We start from the raw sequence: 24,093 nt of genomic DNA on the forward strand, positions 1-24,093 counted from the left end.
GCCCGTATTGTACAGTTTGTACACTGCGGACACTCCAACGGCCCCCCTGGTGCACACTGCACAGTACGCTGACGATACAGCCTTCTACACGAGAAACGCGAACAAGGACCTGGTCATCCATAGGCTACAAAAGGTTTTAGATGACACAGAAACTTGGGCCCGTCGCTGGCACATCACCATCAACTCCGAGAAGACGCAGGCAATGCTGATTACCCGCAGGCTCGGAAGGCGCGAACCTCCTCAACGTTCCCCCCCCTCCACCTTCACCTAAATGGAACCCAACTCCCCTGGCGCAGAACCGCCAAGTACCTTGGCGTAACCTTGGACTCTCGTCTTACGTGGAAACCCCACATAGACGAGGTCCACAGGAAGGCCTGCGCCAGAATGTCCATCCTATACCCTATCCTGAACACAACCAGCTCCCTTCCCTGCCCAGCAGCAGTAAATGTTTACCAGGCCCTGATCCGGCCAGTAATGGAGTATGCGTGCCCTGTCTGGGGATACGCGGCAAAGCAGCACCTGGACAAACTCCAGAGGCTGCAGAACCGCGCCCTCAGAGGGGCACTGCACCTACCTCTTGGATTCCCCACAGACGACTTGCACGCCGCAGCCGAAACCCCACTCCTGCGAGAGCGTTTCCAGGATCTGGCAAGGGCCTTCTATGAGGGTTCTTCCAGATCTGGAAACGCACTCATCCACTCCCTAGGTCGGTATGACATGTCCCGCGATAAGCATAAGCGCCCTATGACGATCTTCGACGATTAAGTCGAAGAAAAAATCCCAATACCCAATCCTTAATCCAGTTCCTTCCCATATAACACCAATCTTTTCGCCTACCTCAGGCAAGTACCAGACTCACTCACAACAATCATCACAAATTACAGACACCAAAAAACTATAGAAAAATCACACACACACGTTCACAGGGGAGTAAAAGCCGAAAGGCTACAAACTCCCCCTCACACCTCCCCAAAGAGGGGAAAGAAATAGGTGAGAGCAGCAGCAGCAGCAACTCGAGGAGCAGTCTCAGGTCGCACCTGATGAAGGTCTCGAGCTACGTGACCGAAATATCGTGCAAGTACGACGCTGATATCCGGCAGAACACCCGACAACCCAAAATGCATAAAATGATTTTTCATATTAGAACAGAGAACAAGCAGAATTTAAACGTTAAAACAACTAGAATCAGTGCAATATATGTACGTAAGGGGGCTTATTGTAGACTGAAGTTGACAATCGGTGACGTTTTTCTTTCTGCAGTAGGAAGTTTTTGTTGATCGTACATCTGCTCGTATTCATCCGAAGGTTAATGGATAGTCAAGGCTAGTTTTGTTTCTAGTGTTATACAGTCCCTTCCGTCACTTGGTTGGAATGAAAAGTCTGTTGCGTTGAATGTATCTAGGAAGATTGCTAAGTTAACCGCATAATTTTCCCTGAGAGCCGTAAGGCATGGCAAAGAGCAATTAACGGTGCAGCTAGTGGGGCAAGCAATTGCACCGCCAACCGGTGGGGCATTGTGATTTGGAGCCTATTCGGTACCGGCAACCAGCGGCGACACTAGCAGCTTATGGTGGAACCCGTTCACTGCCCTGCCAACTATGAAGGAGCACTGCGGTAAACGTAGGGACTTGTGGTGCCTCTACTCGCCCTATGGTGAAGCACGCACATACGATACGTGCTCCAGCTGCATAATCTGTTAATATGTTTGTTTACTACAAGGCAGTGTACGTTGTACTTTTTGCACCTCATTACGGTAGCGTTCACGTTTTTTCAGTTAATATGGAAATACCAAATAGTATCATGCACGAAACTTTCAGGCATATTAAAACTATATGCCGGACAGCCAGCTCTTCTCTATCCTTACGGTCTTCACAGAAGCGGAGGTGTTGGTTTCAAGATAGAGTCCGCCACGTAGTTTTAATCTGCTAGGAAGTATCAATCAGTGCACACTCGGCTGCAGAGTGAAAAATTCATTCTGACAATACTATGCAGTTTTGCATGTGAACATGTATTATTTCTTGCTTTATAAAAAGTGGTACACGTAGTAAAATATTTATTTAGTTGTCTGTTTTCATACAGTTTATTTACTATCAATTATTTTTGTTACTAATCAGTAATAAAATATTTATCGAACTCATAACTACAGAAAACTTGAGACAAAATAAAAACTATGGCACGAATTGCTTCAGCAAGGTCCTTTTTTTCTTATGTTGGAACACACTTGTTTAATTGTGTTGAATTACATTGCACTTTCTTTCATTTAGTCAAGCCACGCGTAAAACTATTTTGAAATTCGAAGACGAAGGAAAAAATTACTGTCGTCTGCACTTACTGTATATCGTTGCATTTTCCTAACCTCTAGGTTTTTTCCTTTTTTTAATAGAACTGAAAGTAGAAAAGGTTCTCCACAGGGTGCCATGATCTCAAACTATTCCCATATCAGAAGTGAGCAATTGTTCGTAAGTTTCGCTACCAGTTGATCAGTGAATGAAACGCCATGGCGCCACTAGTTGCCTTCGGCTAATAACAAAATGGTTCAAATGGCTCTGAGCACTATGCGACTTAACTTCTGAGGTCATCAGTCGCCTAGAACTTAGAACTAATTAAACCTAACTAACCTAAGGACATCACACACATCCATGCCCGAGGCAGGATTCGAACCTGCGACCGGAGCGGTCACGCGGTTCCAGACTGAAGCGCCTTTAACCGCACGGCCACACCGGCCGGCTGGCTAATAACAGCCGGAAGTACCTTCGTATGGCGATTTGTGTATTAGGGACTATTATTTTGAGGAAGTGACAAGAACACGTTTCCAAGAACATCTTCCGTCTAAAATAAGCACATATTCTCTTTCCTGTTAGATGATTCAAGCTTGCGATTGGTTCAAATGGGGACTTCAAATAAAAACAATCAAAATTTATGTTTTAAACCTCCCGACGGGTCTCACATATGGTAACGTTAAACTATACACAGAAAAGCACTTTCCAGGTCTTGCCATAATTTACATTCTTAAGGATTTCTGGTGCTATGCGGAACAGCAGTCTTGTTAGAAACTAGGTGTAACATCTGTGCTAGTTCAAGTATTTACGATGTTACTTTTACTTCACTGATACAAGTACAAACAGGGAAATGATGCTCTCACCCCGATAGTGATTTTATAAAATGATTTCGTAAAAATCGGAGGATCACCAACGGCTAGTGAACTGTTTCCAAGTCAACACGACACGAGTAGGCTCTGACGGCTATTTATCACGCTCGGGTCGTTGCTTGGAAACACGAAATTTGGCATGTTTGTTTTCGTGTAATATAAATCATATTTACTCTAGCAAATATATGTTCATATCAACAGCATCTTCAACATTATAACTCAGTCGTGCGTGTTTACTAAGGCGCTGATGTGCTGGTGCTGAAACGGAGCTGGTTTTGTATTTGAGACACGTTCACGGAGCTTTTCTGGTTTCTTGGAATGTCCCCGCTGCGTGCGAGGAAACAGAAGCCTTTAATAAAGACCATAATGGCAAAGGGGAGCTATACTTACTGCATTTAGTATCTGTCACGGTCGACTCACAGATGCCTATGCTTGACATGGAAATCATGCTTTGTGTACATTAACGGAAATACTCGTTTGATGTCCAAACACTCCTGTTTTAAAATCAAAAACGTCAGACCATGTTAAATCTGTCATTATCAACTCCTAATACCCATTACACTGTGCACTACATGTCTGTGTGTCAGTAACGGTAAAATGATTTTTGTGGTTGCTTCTAGCAATCATACCCACCACACACTAATCTCTCCCCTCACCTTTCCATTAAATAAGATTAAGAATTGGAAAAAATACGATCAATCACGTCAGTATGTCTTTACGGTTTCCTCACACTATTTATTAAAACAGTTTATGCATTAATATATGTCGACTGAAGTGACGAAAATGTGTACCAAAGCCGAGATTCGAACCCGGGTCTGCTGCTCTGCAGGCAGATGCGCTAACCACTACGCCACCCTGGTACAGTGACTTTTGTAGAGCTGCACGGACTACCCTAGCACGCCTCCCTCCTCAATTCAAATTCTCATTCACGTCTCAGCCCATATGGTATTTCCCCTATACTCCCACAGCATTGCAGAGGCTATCCAGCTGCACTGGAATAGCACCTCAGCATCTATCGAAACTGGGGATCCTGTCAAACTCAGGCAGGCATCGGTGCTTTAATCAAATGGAACTACGTGGTTCCACAGACCTTCCAAGTTTTAAACATCTATGATGTATCTATGTGCATGCCCAGCCCGCACTGGTACGAGCCCGGTTTCACTTCATAGTAGTTCGTGAGCTATCTTTCATCATCATTTACTTTGCTTTTTAATCTTTAAACAGCAACTGCAAGGAAGCTCTTGTGGTCGTAATATGATAGGAGTGAGATAAGAGAATATGTTTATTGTGATCTATTGCTACGAAGATCAACTGATGAATTAAATACCGAATAATAGAACGCATTGCGGTTCCAATTTGCAGCCAACGCAGGCCGCTTAATCTTTCACAACCGTATACACGGAAAGGGTACAAACGCTAAAATGACAAAGGACTGCTACATTTTGTTAGTATGTTACATATCACAAAGCCACCTGGAGTTACCGAACATGTATCGTAAGTAGATTTTAAAGCTTTGAGAATTACACATGTCGGTAATGGTACAAAATTACTGGTAATTGCGAACAGATGATCGAATCTTGCTCCTAGCAGCCACGCACGTCCGCCAAGCATACATCTAAGCACAAGGTTTAAAGTAAAATTACGCAATCAAACGAGTAGCCAGGTTACATCACTAGCTATTCTACACCGTCTCAGAGCCCTTTTAAAAAAGTGGTACTTAGTACAGAATCAACAGCGTAATTCGTAGCTGACCTAACTGAAGTTTGTCAGTGTTGGGGGACAAACAATACAAGAACATTATATCGACAGCAATTTGAGTAGTTTGGACAGGAACTCACAACATGCTGTTGTACCGCCGTCGAGGGACGGATTTTATAGAAGTCGTCTATTACGACAAAGCCGATATGCATATGGTACTAGTTGTTTGGTTTCAGAGTGTCAATGACAGAACAGGCTACACACGTTTTTGCAATGTAGTCAACGATATGCTGAAACATTACAAATCTCCAGACAATTTCGTTCTTCTGCTAGGCAATATGCAGCTGATGTAGCACTACTACCACACTAAAGGATTTTTGTGTTAGTTGTAAACAATTTTGCTTTTGAAGTTCTCTTGTGGGGAAAATCTGTGCCATTTTAGAAGTTACACATAGCCTGCATGGTTTTAACAACAATGAATTCTACGATTTATGATCAATTAACTTACAGTTCAATGAAATTTAAATGTCCTATGAAATACTGCAAACCTTTTCTATCGGTCTTTGATCTCTGTCCACTTCAACGTCATATATATGATGAACGATTTTGCAATGCAATTGTTTCTGTAAACGATGTGTGGTAAATAGCATAGCCGATGTCGCGCATTAAGATATTGATTCGTATCGGAACAAAAAATGACTGCGTTAAAACCTGTTCTTCACGCTTGTTGTCACACATGACTAAAGGCCACTCCAGCAGAGTAACACATTTACACAATCAAACTCGGGATAAAAAGCCAATTGGTTGGTATATACATCTCCACATTTTCCCACCAGGGAACATTTGCCACAAATGTTAAGCCTGTTGTTTACAAGAAGGATGTGGCCACACAACATGATAACATTTGCTGAGATTTCACATAATATACAACTCCTCACAGCTTAGTAAATGAGTGCTGTAGCGCGTCATACATCGAACACAGTTCTCCAGTCTTCTGTGTTTTACCCCTATATTTCAAAATGCTCAAACGATCTCTCCTGGAAACATTGAAAAACAGACAACAATTCTGACACAGGAGAATCACTATGCACTGTGTGGTAATATATATACATATATATATCAAATACAAGCGATTGCTTCAGGCACCCACCCCTATATTTATTAAAAATTGGATTAAGTCATTTCATATACAAGGAGAATTATAAAATTGGCTCGCTCTTACCTCACTCCTATCCTGTTACGACCAAACAAGAGGGGCAAGTTCTTCCATCACCTTTCCATACTCCGCTAAGCTTTCTTCACAAAACAACAACCGTTCCAAACGCCAGCAAAACGTGTTACTTCTCTCATTCCCGGCACAACACATTCACAAACTGCACAGTATTAGCCCGGTTTTGATATTCTTCTCACAGAAACAAACACAAATTTCGCATATCGCAACTACTTTCAAATTTCTGTGTACACTACTCTAACACAGGATATGGCGGTTTCACTTGTACCAGCACTACCAACATAAACTGGGAAATGTATAAGAGAAGTCTGAGGCATCACTGGTGGTCAACTGATTAGAATTTCCGGGCAGAACAATCACATTACAACGAAAAATCAAGAAATCTCGAATGCTTTTAAAATGAAGCTTATTTTTTATGTTAATCCCTAATATTATTTTTTTCATATATGTGCCTGTTATAGTTTAGTTTAATAAGAAGGAGATAAAAAACTTAATAATTAGTCTAGAACTATGTGTGAGTTTGATATTTATCATCATTCAGTGTATCCGAAAAATTTAGTTCTGCAATGTTGTCATCATGTCCCACAGTGTTCTATCAACGAAGATTTACTTTTAACTCGCCGCCATATTGCTTACTACGTCAGCAGATGGCAGCACAAGTCAGCTGCGCCGCGTCTGCGCCAGCTGCACGCGGGCGTCAGTGACCCTCTCGCTCAATTGTTCCCGATAGATGGCGTCCAAAGCTGCAGCGGCGTCATTCACGAAACCTTTAGTCAGCAACCAGAAGGTTGGTTAGAACATCTCATTGCTATTAGCGCTGTTGCGTTCCCCTGACCTGAGAACTGGCTTACCTAGTCTGCGTAGTGCATACTACGGCATACCGAAACATACATACTGTGATGTCACTTAGTGTTTTTACACTTATGTGAATCGTTGTCAAGGACGCAGTCGCGTTAATTGTGAGAATGAGCAAAACCTTGCACCAACTGAGATCGAACGCCTGATCATCTTGATTTATGGCCTTGCGCTCGCTCCCACAGCCTCCACGTGTAAAGTAAAGTCATCCACATCATTCCTTTCAAATTTAAAAAGTTTAGTTATTGTGTCACTCTCCAATTACTTTTTCCAATACGCTATTAAACAAGAATCGCGAGAGGCCATCCTGTTTCAATTTCAGATAAAGGAAGATTATCCAGAACCGTGCTTCCCAGACTTTGCAAGACCAGTACGACAGAACGGAATCAGATGTCAGTCAATACTGCCAATAAAGTTCAGACAGAAAAAAAAAAGATGAACACATCTCTTAAAATAATTAAAGATAACATAATATACTCAACATTTAAACCAATAGATCTAACGTGCTTATTTACGAAGTCTGGAAATAATGATTAAAAGAGACGGTTGCTACCGTTTTTTTATTCGATTTTGTGTCCGCCAGTACACATTGTATGTCATGTTCCAAATTCATTCGATTTCTAGCTTCTGTATTCATTGCTACTATAGTCGAAAATCCACGTTTACATGTGTAAGTAGTAGCGAACTGGAGTGGTAATCTAACAAATTTTTCCGAAGATGATGGATACTTTCCATCGACTTTCCGCCAAAATAAAATAAATTCTTTTTTTTAATCCACTGTGGTCTGAGAACACCGCGGCTGTTTCCGTAAATATTACTGACGAAAAAATTGCAACCTGCCATGCTTTCAAGTTTTTTCCTCAAAGATATAAAATGTGAATTCTCTTTTACGAAAAAATATTTTTACAAGGCGAAATCATAAAGTTTCAATTACCACCCTGAAAAATTAACTTACGTAATGAATTATTTGTTTATTTGTAGGTACAGGTTGCAGACCTGATACAAATTGAACCCCCCACCCCCCTCGCCCACCATGCATCCCACTAAAGGTGGCAAAATTAACCGTTGCGATCCACTGACAGAACGGAGAGGCGCTCCTCCGCTCTTCTGAAACAGGGTTTCACTGTTGTTACGCGAGAAGTAAGTGCTCCGCGAAATACTGTTAATAACATGGCATGTTTTTCGACATTTTGACGATATTAATTAGTTTTTAATTTTATTATGAGTTCTATGTTAATAGTTATGATTTAAAACTAAGGTAATCAGTGAATGAAACAAGTTTTCTCAGTTTTTAAAATTTTATTAATCTTAAAAATAAACAAAATGTTCCATGAAAGTGCCATGATTTGCAGTGTTCCGTCAGGGGAAGAGTTTGAGAACCACTGCTATAGTGGCGTCCTACGGCATTGTGGCGTGACGATTTCAATGCGTAACCAGGACTGCAGACATTATATACCTGCAAACAAAAACAAAAATTAATCACACAACTATATTTTTTGGAGGCGATAATTAAAACACAGTGATTACCCTTTGTAGTGTGTTGCCTTCTTCGAGTCCAAGAAACTGTGATTTGGTTTGAGACTCAGTATGTGAAAATGTTCCTTCATTCATACCCTTGTCGATTTTTTAAATCAGGAAAACAGTTGCTATAGATTTTGTTAGTGGTAACTGTTATGACTGAATAGAGAACAAAATAAATGATCTGAATATTGTGTCTCAAACTGAAAGCTTTCTGTCCATAAGTATTACCACTTTTGACATATGATATTGAGACAATGACTTTAATTAAGAAACCATTAAAAACTGAAGATTGCTCACCAAACAATGGAAGGAAGCATGATGGCAATTACAAGGGCACAAGAAAAAAAAAATTATACTGAACAGGCTGGAATGGAGGGCTGTAATAAAAATTAAGTTAAGATCGGCAGAACATTCAAACACCCAGACTCCTCAGTCAGCCTATAATACAGTATATGCGATTTTTATAATTTGTTTTTGGAAAAAATAATGAAGCAATCAACGTCAACCTTTTTGCACATTATTTATTGATTCTTGGACAATATTTTCTGATTTCTTAAAGAAATTCATTCATCATTAAGTCCCCCCATCCGAGGAGTTAAAGTTGCTCTGTCCAAAATGAAGTGTGTCCATGATGGAGGTCCTGCAGTCTGCAAATCTTGTCTGAAATCAAAATACAAACAATTTTCTTAATCAGTGTGATACTGCGCACGGTGTAATAGCACTGTTTTACGGGGCAAGCGACTTTCAATCAAAATGTCCCCTTTCTAAGGGAATATATGTACATAATGAATGTACGAGTGAAGGGTGTACACACATGGTTGATGACATGTGGAAGTTTGGTCTGGCCGTTAGTAATGCTCGGATAGCCCAATGTCAAGACGACCACTCGGGATAAGCGGGAAATCCGGGTTCGAGTCCCAGTCTGACACAAATTTTCATTGTCCTCATTCCATTACACAACTGATGGTTGTCCATATTCGCAAATGTGAATCCATTTCATGTAAGATGTAGTTTTGTCGACCGTTTTGGTCACATTTTTTGCAATAACTAATGAATAAATTAAAACAAATAATAGCAAATCTCCTTGCGGACATGCACAAGGAGTACCCTACTGGCCATTAAAATTGCTACACCACGAAGACGACCTGCTACAGACGCTAAATTTAACTGACAGGAAGAAGATGCTGTGATATGCAAATGATTAGAATTTCAGAGCATTCACACAAGGTTGGCGCCGGTGGCGACACCTACAACGTGCTGACATGAGGAAAGTTTCCAACCGATGTCTCATACATAAACAGCAGTTGACCGGCGTTGCCTGGTGAGACGTTGTTGTGATGCCTCGTGTAAGGAGGAGAAATGCGTACCAATGCGTTTCCGACTTTGATAAAGGTCGGATTGTAACCTATCGCGATTGCGGTTTATCGTATTGTGACATTGCTGCTCGCGTTGGTCGAGATCCAATTACTGTTAGCAGAATATGGAATCGGTGGGTTCAGGAGGGTAATACGGAACGCCGTATTGGATCCCAACGGCCTCGTATCACTAGCAGTTGAGATGAGAGGCATCTTATCCGCATGTCTGTAACGGATCGTGCAGCCACGTCTCGATCCCTGAGTCAACAGATGGGGACGTTTGCAAGACAACAACCATCATCACGAACAGTTCGACGACGTTTGCAGCAGCATGGACTATCAGCTCGGAGACCATGGCTGCGGTTACCCTTGACGCTGCATCACAGACAGGAGCGCCTGCGATGGTGTACTCAACGACGAATCTGGGTGCACGAATGGCAAAATGTCATTTTTTCGGATGAATCCAGCTTCTGTTTACAGCATCATGATGGTCGCGTCCGTGTTTGGCGACATCGCGGTGAACGCACATTGGAAGCGTGTATTCGTCATCGCCATACTGGCGTATCACCCGACGTGATGGTATGGGGTGCCATTGGTTACACGTCTCGGTCACCTCTTGTTCGCACTGACGGTACTTTGAACAGTGGACATTACATTTCAGATGTGTTACGACCCGTGGCTCTACCCTTCATTCGATCCCTGCGAAACCCTACTTTTCAGCAGGATAATGCACGACCGCACGCTGCAGGTCCTTTACGGGCCTTTCTGGATACAGAAAATGTACGATGGATACAGAAAATGTACGACCGCTGCCCTGGCCAGCATATTCTCTAGATCTCTCACCAATTCAAAACGTTTGGTCAATGGTGGCCGAGCAACTGGCTCGTCACAATACGCCAGTCACTACTCTTGATGAACTGTGGTATCGTGTTGAAGCTGCATGGGCAGCTGTACCTGTACACGCCATCCAAGCTCTGTTTGACTCAATGTCCAGGAGTATCAAGGCCGTTATTATGGCCATAGGTGGTTGTTCTGGGTACTGATTTCTCAGGATATATGCACCCAAATTGCGTGAAAATGTAATCACATGTCATTTCTAGTATAATATATTTGTCCAATGAATACCCGTTTATCATCTGCATTTCTTCTTGGTGTAGCAATTTTAATGGGCAGTAGTGTACTTCAGGATATGCCAGTTTTCAGACACATTCAATTGTGATAATTTTCATACTTTTATTTCACTTTAATTAAATAAACTGCTGGAAAAAAATTAGTACACCCCTTTAGATGTTTCTAACTCACTCAAGATTTATTGTTGCAGTAGTGCATATAGAGTACATGGAATTATTACATTTACAGATCCGTAGCCAAAGCAGTTCTGAGATACCAGGTATCTACTGATGCTGATACACCCATGTGGTGTCACCTCCGCGGGCGGCAATGCAGGCGCTGACTCTGGCATCCAGGCAATCGTAAGGATGGAGAAGACTCAAATGGCTCTGAGCACTATGGGACTTAACTTCTGAGGTCATCAGTCCCCTAGAACTTAGAACTACTTAAACCTGACTAACCTAAGGACATCACACACATCCATACCCGAGGCAAGATTCGAACCTGCGACCGTAGCGGCCGCGCGGTTCCAGACTGTAGCGCCTAGAACCGCTCGGCCACCCCGACCGGCTGGCGAATACTGCCCTGGGATACGTTATGCCAGGCCTGCTCGATCTGTTCACGTAGTTCTGTAAGAGTTGTTGGTTGGCGAGTCACACGAGACGCTTCGCGTCACATAATATCACACATGTGATCGACTGGAGGAAAATCCGAAGATCGTGCTGGCCAGGAAAGTTGCTGCACGTCTTGCAGAGCAAGTCGAGTCTCATGGGCAGTGTGTGGACGAGCATTATCCTGTTGGAATAACACATCACCCTCCTGTTGCAAGAACGGCAAAAGGACAGATCTAACAACATTGTGGATGTAACGAGTGCTGGTTGGCGTACCCTCCAGAAACATCAAATGCGAACGAGTGTTGTCATTATTTCACTCCAGACCATAAAGCATGGGGTGGAACCAGTGTGTCTTGGACGAACGCACTCTGCGTGACAGCGCTCACCCAGTCTACATCGTATGTGCGAACGATCATCACTTGCGTGCAGGCAGAATCTGCTTTCATCACAGGAGACCATGACGCTCCATTCCATCTTCCAAGTGATCCTCTGACGGTACGAGTCGAGCTGTGCACTTCGATGCTGTGGTGTGAGTGGAGGGTGGGCTATAGGTGTAGTCCCACTGCTAACAACCAGTTCCCAACAGTTCGTGTTGACACGTCTGTGCTCACAAGCCTTGTCATCTGTGTTGTGGTAGCTGTACGATCTGCCACTGCTGCCCTTACAATACGACGACTAGGGCGGGCATCTGTGCTGCGTGGACGTCCAGAATCTCGTCTGCGGGTATGTTAATGTTCACGTGACCACTGATACCAGCATCGTTGCACTACTGACACAGCACGTCCAGCCTGAGTGTCAATTCTCCGAAAGGACCATCCCACTCGGAAGGCCACAATTGTAACCATTTCAAACTTGCTCAGTTGGCTGTAGGAAGCACAGGTGCGTCTCCGTGTCATGGTTGCCTGCTTGCTTCACACTTTTGCACCACAACTGAGACTTAAGACTAAATAGAGATGGGGCCCCTCCACGCCCGCACCAACGTGGTGACCAGACCAAAAGTTCTACTGTCACCTCCGTCAACACGTTAGTTATCTAATAGGTGGATCACAGGATGCTGGGCTGCGATGTTATCCGTGCGTCTGGGTAAGACTAAGCATTAACACGGTCCATCAGGTGATAGACAGTGGACGATACGCGAATGAGGGTAGCAATTTGAAGAGCAGAGGGAAAAAAGTGCCAAGGCTCGTGCCGAGGGGAAAAAACCTCTGCGACAGTGGGATGGGTAGTAAGAGCAGTAGTGGCTTACTAGTTGCGATAGTTCATGCAAGGTTGGGTTTGTTAGTATGGGTATCATGCATCATTACCGTGGCAAGCGATGGCGATGTATACGAGTTTGCTGCAGCCGCTGCATTCCTGGAACAATCAAGATCGTTATATAGTAGTGGGAGATCGGCCATAGATCATCTTACTGTGTGGGGGGTGTGTGGAGCTTGTCTGCATGTAGTGTACGGTACGGCTTCCCTGCGTGACTGTGAGAATTCCCTATTAAACAGTAGACACGGATGGCGTCCTGGTAGCTATACCACTATGCTATCTGTTGGCGGACGACGCTGAAACCGTTATCACTACATCTGCTATCCCACAGGTGGCATATGCCATCACCTGATCAAAATGGACGTCGTCTTTCCAGGTGTACTAATTTTTTTCCGGCAATGCAAATAAATTTCTAGTTGGAAAACGTCATTTCATTGTAATTTTATAGTTTGCCAGTGTTCATAGAATAGAGGGAAAGAATATATTGAAACTCTCTATGAAGCGGATCAAAGAATTTCCGATCTGCAGATTGAGAAGGAAGAATCAGTAAATGAAGATGAAAAAGGAGATTTTACCCTAGGTTCAGAGGTAAATAAGGCATTGGGAAAATTTAAAAACAACAAAGCGTGTGGTGCAGGTGACATTCCGGCAGAAATACACTCCTGGAAATGGAAAAAAGAACACATTGACACCGGTGTGTCAGACCCACCATACTTGCTCCGGACACTGCGAGAGGGCTGTACAAGCAATGATCACACGCACGGCACAGCGGACACACCAGGCACCGCGGTGTTGGCCGTCGAATGGCGCTAGCTGCGCAGCATTTGTGCACCGCCGCCGTCAGTGTCAGCCAGTTTGCCGTGGCATACGGAGCTCCATCGCAGTCTTTAACACTGGTAGCATGCCGCGACAGCGTGGACGTGAACCGTATGTGCAGTTGACGGACTTTGAGCGAGGGCGTATAGTGGACATGCGGGAGGCCAGGTGGACGTACCGCCGAATTGCTCAACACGTGGGGCGTGAGGTCTCCACAGTACATCGATGTTGTCGCCAGTGGTCGGCGGAAGGCGCACGTGCCCGTCGACCTGGGACCGGACCGCAGCGACGCACGGATGCACGCCAAGACCGTAGGATCCTACGCAGTGCCGTAGGGGACCGCACCGCCACTTCCCAGCAAATTAGGGACACTGTTGCTCCTGGGGTATCGGCGAGGACCATTCGCAACCGTCTCCATGAAGCTGGGCTACGGTCCCGCACACCGTTAGGCCGTCTTCCGCTCACGCCCCAACATCGTGCAGCCCGCCTCCAGTGGTGTCGCGACAGGCGTGAATGGAGGGACGAATGGAGACGTGTCGTCTTCAGCGATGAGAGTCGCTTCTGCCTTGGTGCCAATGATGGTCGTATGCGTGTTTGGCGCCGTGCAGGTGAGCGCCACAATCAGGACTGCATACGACCGAGGCACACAGGGCCAACACCCGGCATCATGGTGTGGGGAGCGATCTCCTACACTGGCCGTACACCACTGGTGATCGTCGAGGGGACACTGAATAGTGCACGGTACATCCAAACCGTCATCGAACCCATCGTTCTACCATTCCTAGACCGGCAAGGGAACTTGCTGTTCCAACAGGACAATGCACGCCCGCATGTATCCCGTGCCACCCAACGTGCTCTAGAAGGTGTAAGTCAACTACCCTGGCCAGCAAGATCTCCGTATCTGTCCCCCATTGAGCATGTTTGGGACTGGATGAAGCGTCGTCTCACGCGGTCTGCACGTCCAGCACGAACGCTGGTCCACCTGAGGCGCCAGGTGGAAATGGCATGGCAAGCCGTTCCACAGGACTACATCCAGCATCTCTACGATCGTCTCCATGGGAGAATAGCAGCCTGCATTGCTGCGAAAGGTGGATATACACTGTACTAGTGCCGACATTGTGCATGCTCTGTTGCCTGTGTCTATGTGCCTGTGGTTCTGTCAGTGTGATCATGTGATGTATCTGACCCCAGGAATGTGTCAATAAAGTTTCCCCTTCCTGGGACAATGAATTCACGGTGTTCTTATTTCAATTTCCAGGAGTGTATTAAAAATTTTAAAAGAAACAGGCGAAAATGAGTTGACTTCTCTTTGGAAATACATATATGACAAAGGGGAATGGTCAGAAGACTTTCTCGTAAGTATAATAGTCACAGTCCGAAAGATTAATAATCCCCAAAAGTATGAAGACTACAGGAAAATCAGCGTAATATCGCAGGCAGCAAAGGCAGTTCTTCGAATTCTGAATAGGAGGCTATATGGAACGCTGGAAGCGACACTTAGTGAAGAACAATATGGTTTCATGAGGGAAAGGGAACACGAGATGCCATTGGACTTCTAAGAACCATCGGCGAAAGATACATAGAAAAGGGCAAAGAAGTGTATGCTGACTTGATAGACCCCGAAAAGGCCTTTGATAGAGTGCAGTGGGATAAGCTGTTAGACATCTTGAAAAAGTTGGGAGAAAAGTGGAAGGAGAGAAGATTGATTGCAAATCTGTACCTGAATCAGAAAGCTTGGGTACGAATAGGTACTGGGATCTCTGAAGGCAGGAAGATTGTGAGAGGTGTTAGATAGGGATGTTGCCTCTCGCCTATCCTATTTAACGTCTATCTGGAGGAAGTACTGGAAAGCTGTTTGGATGGGGCAAGGGGTGTCAGGATAGGTGGGCGGAAAACTGAATGTATTTGCAGATGGCATGGATATCCTCGCACAAAATCAAGAGATGCTGCAAAATGACCTGAATTAAGCCTGTGCAGCATATGGTATGAATATTAATGAAAATAAAACCAAAAGCATGGTCATAGGCCTAAAGAAAATAAGAAGTGAAAATTAAGATGGGGTCAGAAATCACAGAACAGGTAAGAGCATTCAAGTATTTGGGAAGTTGGATTAAAGAAGGCATGGATTGCCAACATAATATAGACGTGAAAATGGCTCTGGCGAAAGAGGTATTTCAAAAGCAGAGAAGACTCCTAAGTAGTTGTTTAAACAAGGCATTAAGGAAGCGACTGGTTAAGTGCTTAATATGGAGCGTGGCCTTGTATGGAGCAGAAGCGTGGACTTTAAGAAAGCAGGATGAGAAGAGAATTGAAGCTTGTGAAATGTGTATATGGCGTAGAATGGAGAAGATCAGATGGACTGATAAAGTCAGGAATGAAGACGTGAGGATAGTTAGAGAAGGTCGGAAGATGCTGCTGACGGCGAAGAACAGGAAACTAAACTGGATAGGTCACAATCTAAGAAGAGAGTGCCTTCTAGTAGAGGCAATTGAAGGTTTCGTTACGGGAAAGAGAGGGAAGGGCAGAAGAAGGTTCCAGATGCTGGATGATGTCAGCAGGTCACAAGGAGGGTACCCAAGAATGAAGAGGAACACAGAAGACAGAGAAGCATGGAGGGCTATGCAGTCAAAACCTGCCACAAGGCAGACAACCCAATTTAAAAACGTGTTCATTTCGTATTTTATAAAATACCTATGTACTTTATAGATTTTCTAGAAAAAGTATTAAATAAAAATTAAATGAAACAGCTTCCAAAAAGTTGTAAGCAATGCCTTGATTGGCACTTTGCCGGTATCATATACACTGCCTGAGTAAAAAGTGAAGTACCCAGAAGAGATGGTAACTTGGTACACGTACACACCATCGGCAGGTATGAAAATGATAAAGAGTTGCAATTCTCTGTGACGGGTAGAATGGTTACCAGAGTTCACTGATGTTGTGTTGTTACCAGGCGTGGTAGCGTACATCAGAGGCGTGAACATCGTCAGGTATTGAATGATCACTTCGAAAGACACGGAGATGCCGCGTAATCTTGTGAGACGGTGTTATCAGCGTCTGACGGAGTGTGAAAGGGACCTCCTTGTTGGTCTTCATTTGGCTGGCTGTCGAATCGTCCACTATCCGGATTTGTGGTGCTGTCGGATGTGGCAGTGGCCCGATGTTGACTGCACGGGAAGGTGAGTGTAGGCACACTCGTTGTCAAGGTTCCGATGAGTCACTTCTGACCAGCACGAGGGAAGATGGCTGTATTGCGCAGCTTCACATCTGTGCCTACCATCCGAGTACAAGTAATGGACTTCCTGCAGCAGTCTATGTCATCCTGCACCACTGGTCGGAGACTAGCTGCAGCCAGACTGAGGGATTACCGTGGAATGCGCTCCTGTAACACCACAACGCAAATGGCTGCTTTTGGAGTGATACTGCGGTCGGGGAACATGTACTGCGTATGGATGACGTTGCGTTGTGTTCAGCAGTGAATTGCGGTTCTGCGCTATCCCCAGTGACCATCGTTAGCTTGTATGGCGGCGATCTGGGAAGAGATCCCATTCTTCCAATGTTTTGAAGAGGCACAGCGGTATTCCTGGCGTCAGGGTACGATGAGCTGTCGGGTCACGGCTGGTACTGACAGAGGGAAATCTGACGGCACAACGGTACGTCACAGACATTCTGCGTCCTTATGTGTGCCCTCCCATGCGACTGTATCGTGGTGCCATTTTTCAAAAGGACAATGTTAGTCCACACATGGCACGTGGCATTATGGACTGCCTGCGTGATGCTGAGGTACTTCCGTGGCCATCAAGATCGCCAGATCTGGCCCCGTCAGAACATGTGTTGGGTCAGCGCAGATGTCAACTTTGTCCCAGCTCCAGTAACCAAGGTAACAAGTTCCATTTACAACAGTTATGGACCAGCTTGATACAACGGCTTTATGACACCCTTTCCGACCGAATCAGTGCGTGCGTTCACGCCAGAGGGACTTCGATGTCATACTGGTAATGGACCCATACTGCCAAGTATTATGTAATCCCTGAAATAACACCACATACCCTCTCAACCCGAAAAGTTTCATTTTATTTCCTGCTCCCCTTCTGGCCTGCGAGCTGAGTTTTCTTTACAGGGTTGTTACAGGTATCACAAGAACGCTACTGCGTTGTCCAACGTGAATACAATAGCAGGATCAAATAAACGTAAATGCAAGGTGTTGGAGTTTTTATTCTGTGCAGTTGGGGAAAGCATTCCACAGTGGAAGCGTGAGCCTTTGGTCTTACAGGAGGGTTCAGATCGGCACTAGCTTTCAGATGGTTCAAATGGCTCTAAGCACTATGGGACTTAACATCTGAGGTCATCAGTCACCTAGAACTTAGAACTACTTAAACCTAACTAACCTAACGACATCACACACATCCATGCCCGAGGCAGGATTCGAACCTGCGACCGTAGCAGTCGCGTGGTTCCGGATTGAAGCGCCTAGAACCGCTCGGCCACCGAAGCCGGCCACTCACTTTCATGTTAACTGTAGCGACTATCGAGGATGAGGCTTGCAGACACGAAGCGAGGCCACCTAGGCGCGGGAAACGGTAGTTCCCAACAATCACTTGAGGGGCCTGGCTTTGACGGGCAGTTTCAAAAAATTAAAGCCGGAATTAATTAAATGAGTAATAATAATCATTCCGTGTGGCTCGTCTGCAGCAAGTTTGTCAATTGGACGCCGCTTTGGAGAGTCCGAACTCGTGCCAATAAACCTGCCGGAGACGGGAGACCTACAGTTTTAACGTAGAATACGAACCCAATGTCGTTCTTGGCGAATCTTCAAGTCATTGAGAGATGAAGGCCAGGTTAAAGGCGGACTGAAATATTCCGTTTTCGAACTGTTACCCAATCCCACGACCATTTGGTTTCCCGTACGCACTTTTCCACTGAGCTTCCAGGTCCGGCAATTAAGTGGATAACTTCTGTTTGCGCCTTTTGTTCATAATTGTGTCTAAATTTTTACATTTACATATTTTATTCGATACTGTAATCTTACTTTATTTCCCTTAATTTGATATGAAGGAGAAAACTCCACACTCTCCTGTTTTTTTTTGTGATGAATGCTTGCCATTCTACCAGTTGAAAGCTGCCTTACAAGAGCAAGGTGAAAAGAAAGTTTGTCATATATTCCTTGTTATTACAGATTTACATGATGAAACTGTTTACTATTGAAACGTCCAAAAGAAAAGAAAAAAGATGGTGCCACTATTTCCGTGACGTACCACCTATAGCATATCTTTCTCTCCTGGTCGAACTGTCTACAGCTCTCATTACAGCTGTGTACTCTGCGATGTACGCAGGGCAGGGTATAACTGAAATTATACCATCTCTTTCTTTTGTATAAACTTATACACTGAAGATCCAAAGAAACAGGTACACCCGCCTAATAGCATGAACGGCCCCTACGAACACGCAGAAGTGCCGCAACACGACGCAGCATGAACTCGGCTAATGTCTGAAGCAGTGCTCGGGGGAACTGACACCATGAATCCTGCAGCGCTGTCCATAAATCCGTGAGAGTACGAGACTGTGGAGATCTCTTCTGGACAGCACGTTGCAAGGAATCCCAGATATGCTCAATAATGTTCTTGTCTGGGAAGTTCGGTGGCCAGCGGAAGTGTTTAAGCTCAGAAGAGTGTTCCTGGGGCCACCCTGTAGCAATTCCGGACGTGTGGGGTTTTGCGTTGTCCTGCCGGAATCGCCCAAGTCCGTCGGAATGCACAATGGACATGAATGGATGCAAGTGACCAGACAGGATGTTCACGTTCGTGTCATCTGTCAGAGTTTTATCTAGACGTATCAGGGGTCCCATACCGCTCAACTACACACTCCCCACAGCATTACAGAGCCTCCACCATCCTGAACAGTCCCCTGCTGACTTGCAGGGTCCATGGATTCATGAGGTTGTCCCCACACCCGTACACGTCCATCCGCATCGATACAATTTGAAACGAGACTCGAACGACCAGTCAACATGTTTCCAATTATCAACAGTCCAATGCCGGTGTTGACGGGCTCAGGTGTGGCGTAAAGCTTTGTGTCGTGCAGTCATTAAGGGTACACGAGTGGGTCTTCGGCTCCGAAAGCCCATATTGATGATGTTTCGTTGAATGGTTCGTACGTTTACACTTGTTGATGGCCATGCATTGAAATCTGCAGCAATTCGCGGAACGGTTGCCCTTATTACACATTGAACGATTCTCTTCAGTCGTCGTTGGTCCCATCCTTGCAGGATCTTTTTTCCGGCCGCAGCGATATCGGAGATTTGATGTTTTACCGGATTCCTGATATTCACGGTACACACGTGAAGTGTTCGTACGGAAAAATCCCCACTTCATCGCTACCTCGGAGATGCTGTATCCTATCGCTCGTGCGCCGACTGTAACACCACGTTCAAACTCACTTAAATCCCGATAACTTGCCATTGTAGCAGCAGTAATCGATCTAACAACTGAGCCAGGCACTTGTGTCTTATATAGGCGTTGCCTACCGCAGCGCCGTATTCTGCCTGTTTACACATCTCTGTGTTTGAATACGCATGCCTATGCCAGTTTCTTTGGCGCTTTAGTGTAGGTGATGAACAGTTGACAGAACTGTAACAAAAAAATGGCTCTGAGCACTATGGGACTCAACTTCTGAGGTCATTAGTCCCCTAGAACTTAGAACTAGTTAAACCTAACTAACCTAAAGACATCACACACATCCATGCCCGAGGCTGGATTCGAACCTGCGACCGTAGCGGTCTCGCGGTTCCAGACTGCAGCGCCTAGAACCGCACGACCACTGCGGCCGGCGAACTGTAACAGGCATATTATCTTGCCATTATACTGCAGATACGCATCCTTTTGTACGGTTGATGATGTGCGCTTATATGCAGTTGGAAATCTTTTTGCAGCAAGGAGCACACGGAGGTCATGCAGACAATGCAGCACATGAAAGCAAGAGATAAGAACCAATTTCGTATGTAGCTACTGTCAAGTACCACTATGTATTCAGCCATGCTTTGAAAAATTTCTTAAAAATGTTAAGCTGTTAATAAATAAATTTGTTTGACACAATAATGGAACTAACTTGCTTGCTTTTACAGATCCTGATCCCATAGAAAAAGAATTGAAAGTGTGACGTATATGTCCACCTGGACTCGAGGAGGGACAAATTTCGGGAACCATTTATTCCTCCTTAAGTCCAGCGGGACAAATATATCCCACTTAAAATAATTATAAAACTATAAACTGCAATCGAAATTTAGAAATATGGCTTGGCTCAGTATCAATTCCAAAAGCAGGAAAACCAATTTTTACAGTAATTTTGGCATTTTAATCATTTAGGTCTCGAAAGGGTTAATCGCGAAAATCGTAATAATTTACGAAGTAAGGATAGAACGATAGCTTAGTCGGCGAAATGAAGCCCTCAGTGTGACTACTTTGTGCCGCCTTTCTTGACAGACAGAGGACAGTTTAGAGTGGCGGCAACGAGCACTTGGCATCCTTATCTGGAAGGAGAAGGGACTGGGGACAAAAGCGTAAAATATAAGCACGGACGTAAGTTATTATCGCGGTCAGAGCTGATTGGTTTACACAATATTCTGTGGTTTCATTGAGATACTTATTTTATTAATAGTTTTATCAGTTAAGTAACTGCTTATATCAGCCATTCTGTTTGAGAGGATGGTCTCCTCCACAGATTTATTCCATTGTGGCTGATTCCGAAGGTCATTTAATGAGCATCGAGCCAATAAATGTAACTTTGTTTTCAGACGATTCTGAGATATATCGCAGTGGTGGCCTTGCAGAGGACGTAATATCTGTATTTAAATTATTCCAGCGGAAGTTCCCACAATCTCACCCCCACAACCAGATTTCCTCATAATGGCGCTGGGTACTTTGTACCATTGCTAGCTTTTTTTAAAAATTTTTCTTAGGGTAAATTAAAGCTTTTCAGAAAGATCCCAACGTGCGAAATGTTGCCTCTAGTTGCGAAAAGATAAATTTTTATCATGCCCGCTTTGTTTGGAGCGATCACAATATTATTATAGCATTTTATGATTATGAAAGTTAACAAATCTGTCAAGAAGGCTAGGAGAGTGTTTCTGCTAAAGCAGATAATCGAGTCTACTGCCGGATGTTTGTGTCGCTCTGGCACAATATTTCGGCCACGTAACTCGTTGCCTTCTTCAGGTGCTACCTGAGACTGCCGTATTTGAGGATCTTGTCCAGTATTTATGCCCAGAAGGCGCTGGTTGCTGGACAAGATCCTCAAATACGGCAGTTCAGGTAGCACCTGAAGAAGGCAACGAGTTACGTGGCCGAAATATTGTCCCAGAGCGACACAAACATCCGGCAGTAGACCCGATTATTCCACATGTCAAGATCTCGCCGGGAAAGCCTGTAGAGTTACAGATAAGCAATTTTTACCATATCAAAAAAATGGCTCGGAGCACTATGGGACTTAACTTACCGAGCGAGGTGGCGCAGTGGTTAGCACACTGGACTCGCATTCGGGAGGACGACGGTTCAATCCCGCGTCCGGCCATCCTGATTTAGGTTTTCCGTGATTTCCCTAAATCGCTCCAGGCAAATGCCGGGATGGTTCCTTCCAAAGGGCACGGCCGACTTCCTTCCCTAATCCGACGAGACCGATGACCTCGCTGTCTGGTCTCCTTCCCCAAAACAACCAACCAACCAACTTAACTTCTGAGGTCAGCAGTCCCCTAGAACTTAGAACTACTTAAACCCAACTAACCTAAGGACAACACACACATCCATGCCCAAGGCAGGATTCGAACCTGCGACCGTGGCGGTCGCGCGGTTCCAGACTGCAGCGCCCAGAACCGCTCGGCCACTCCGGCCGGCTTTAGCATATCAATTAGACAGTGAATTGACATCACTTAGTTCCAGTAAGATAGACGTAGAGGAACTATAGGCAAAGTTTAAGCAGATTTTAAATCGTGGTCTGGACAGTTATGTGCTTAGCATGTGGATAAAGGATGGAAAAGACCCACCATGGTTCAATAATAAAATTCGAAAGATGCTGAGGGAGCAGAGGCTGCTACACTCTCGGTTCAAAGAGATCGCACGGATGACGACAAGCGAAGGTTACTAGAGATTCGTTCGTCTGTGAAAAGATCTATGCGCGATGCATACAACAACTACCACCGTTACCCTTTAGTAAAAGATCTGGCAGAGAACCCGAGAAAATTCTGGTCCTACGTACAATTGCTAAGCGGTTCTAAGGCTTCCATTCTGACCCTTGTTGACCAGTCTGGTGTGGCAGTTGAAGATAGCTAAACGAAAGACGAAGTCCTAATTTCGCGTTCAAGAAATCGTTCACACCGGTGAATCGTGCAAATATAGCATCATTTGACCATCGGTCAGACTCCCGTACGGACGACCAAGTAATAAGCATCCCTGGCGTAGAGAAGCAACTGAAAGATTTGAAAGCAAATAAATCACCAGGTCCGGATGCAAACCCAATTCGGTTTTATTAAAAGTCCTCTACGGCACTGGCCCCTTACCAGGCCAGCATTTATCGTGAGCCTCTGGCCCAGCAAGAGGTCCCAAGTGACTTGAAAAAAGCGCAGGTGACTACAGTGTATAAGAATGGTACAAGAACAGAAACTCAAAATTACAAACCAATATCCCTAACTTCAGTTTGCTCTCAGTTTGAATATATTAAACTTTCTTGAGACTGAGAAGGTTATTTCCACGACTCAGTATGGTTTTAGAAAGCATCGCTCGTGCGAAACTCAGCTTGCCCTTTTCTCACTTGATATACTGCGAACTATGGATAGACAGCAGGCTTTTAGATTTCCGGAAAGCATTTGACACGGTGTCCCACAAGCCGGCTGTTAACGAGCGTACAAAGATATGGCAAAAGTTCACAGATATGTGAATGGCTCGAAGACTTCTTAAGTAACAAAATACAGTATGATGTCCTTGACGGCGAGTGTTCATCAGAGATTAGGGTATCGTCAGGAGTGCCCCGGGGAAGTGTGAGAGGACTGCTGTTGTTCTCTGTATACATAAATGCTTTGGCGGACAGGGTGGGCAGCAATCTGCGGTTGCTTGCTGATGGTGCTGTGATGTACAGTAAGGTGTCGAAGTTGAGTGACTGTGGGAAAATACAAGACGACTTAGACAAAAATTCTAGTTGGTGTAATAAATGGCTGCTAGATCTAAATGCGGAAAAATGTAAGTTAATGCTGACGAATAGGAAGAACAAACCTGTTATGTTCGGATACAGTATTACTAGTAACGTTGCAAAGCGATATGAAATGGAACGAGCATGGGAGAACTGTCGTATGGAAGGTAAATGGTCGATTTCGGTTTATTGGGAGAATCAAAGAACCAGAGGTTGTACAGAGTTTCAGGGAGAGCATAAGGGAACAATTGACAGGAATGGGGGAAAGAAATACAGTAGAAGAAGAATGGGTAGCTTTGAGGGATGAAGTAGTGAAGGCAG

General features: G+C 44.7%; 1 protein-coding gene and 1 non-coding gene across 2 annotated transcripts in view; both read right to left on the minus strand.

Moving 5' to 3' along the window:
• Nucleotides 1–6,318, minus strand: part of LOC126183541 (uncharacterized) — a 452,784-nt gene extending 446,466 nt beyond the window's left edge. Inside the window, exon 1 of the mRNA XM_049925611.1 lies at nucleotides 6,069–6,318. The gene's annotated coding sequence lies outside the window, so the exon portion shown is untranslated. The remainder of the gene's footprint in view (nucleotides 1–6,068) is intronic.
• Nucleotides 3,937–4,008, minus strand: Trnac-gca (transfer RNA cysteine (anticodon GCA)). The gene has a single exon. It is a non-coding gene; the product is annotated as a tRNA-Cys (tRNA).
• Nucleotides 6,319–24,093: the final 17,775 nt, after the last annotated feature.

Source organism: Schistocerca cancellata, chromosome 4 (genome assembly GCF_023864275.1).
Source record: "Schistocerca cancellata isolate TAMUIC-IGC-003103 chromosome 4, iqSchCanc2.1, whole genome shotgun sequence".
Classification (NCBI taxonomy): Eukaryota; Metazoa; Arthropoda; class Insecta; order Orthoptera; family Acrididae; genus Schistocerca; species Schistocerca cancellata.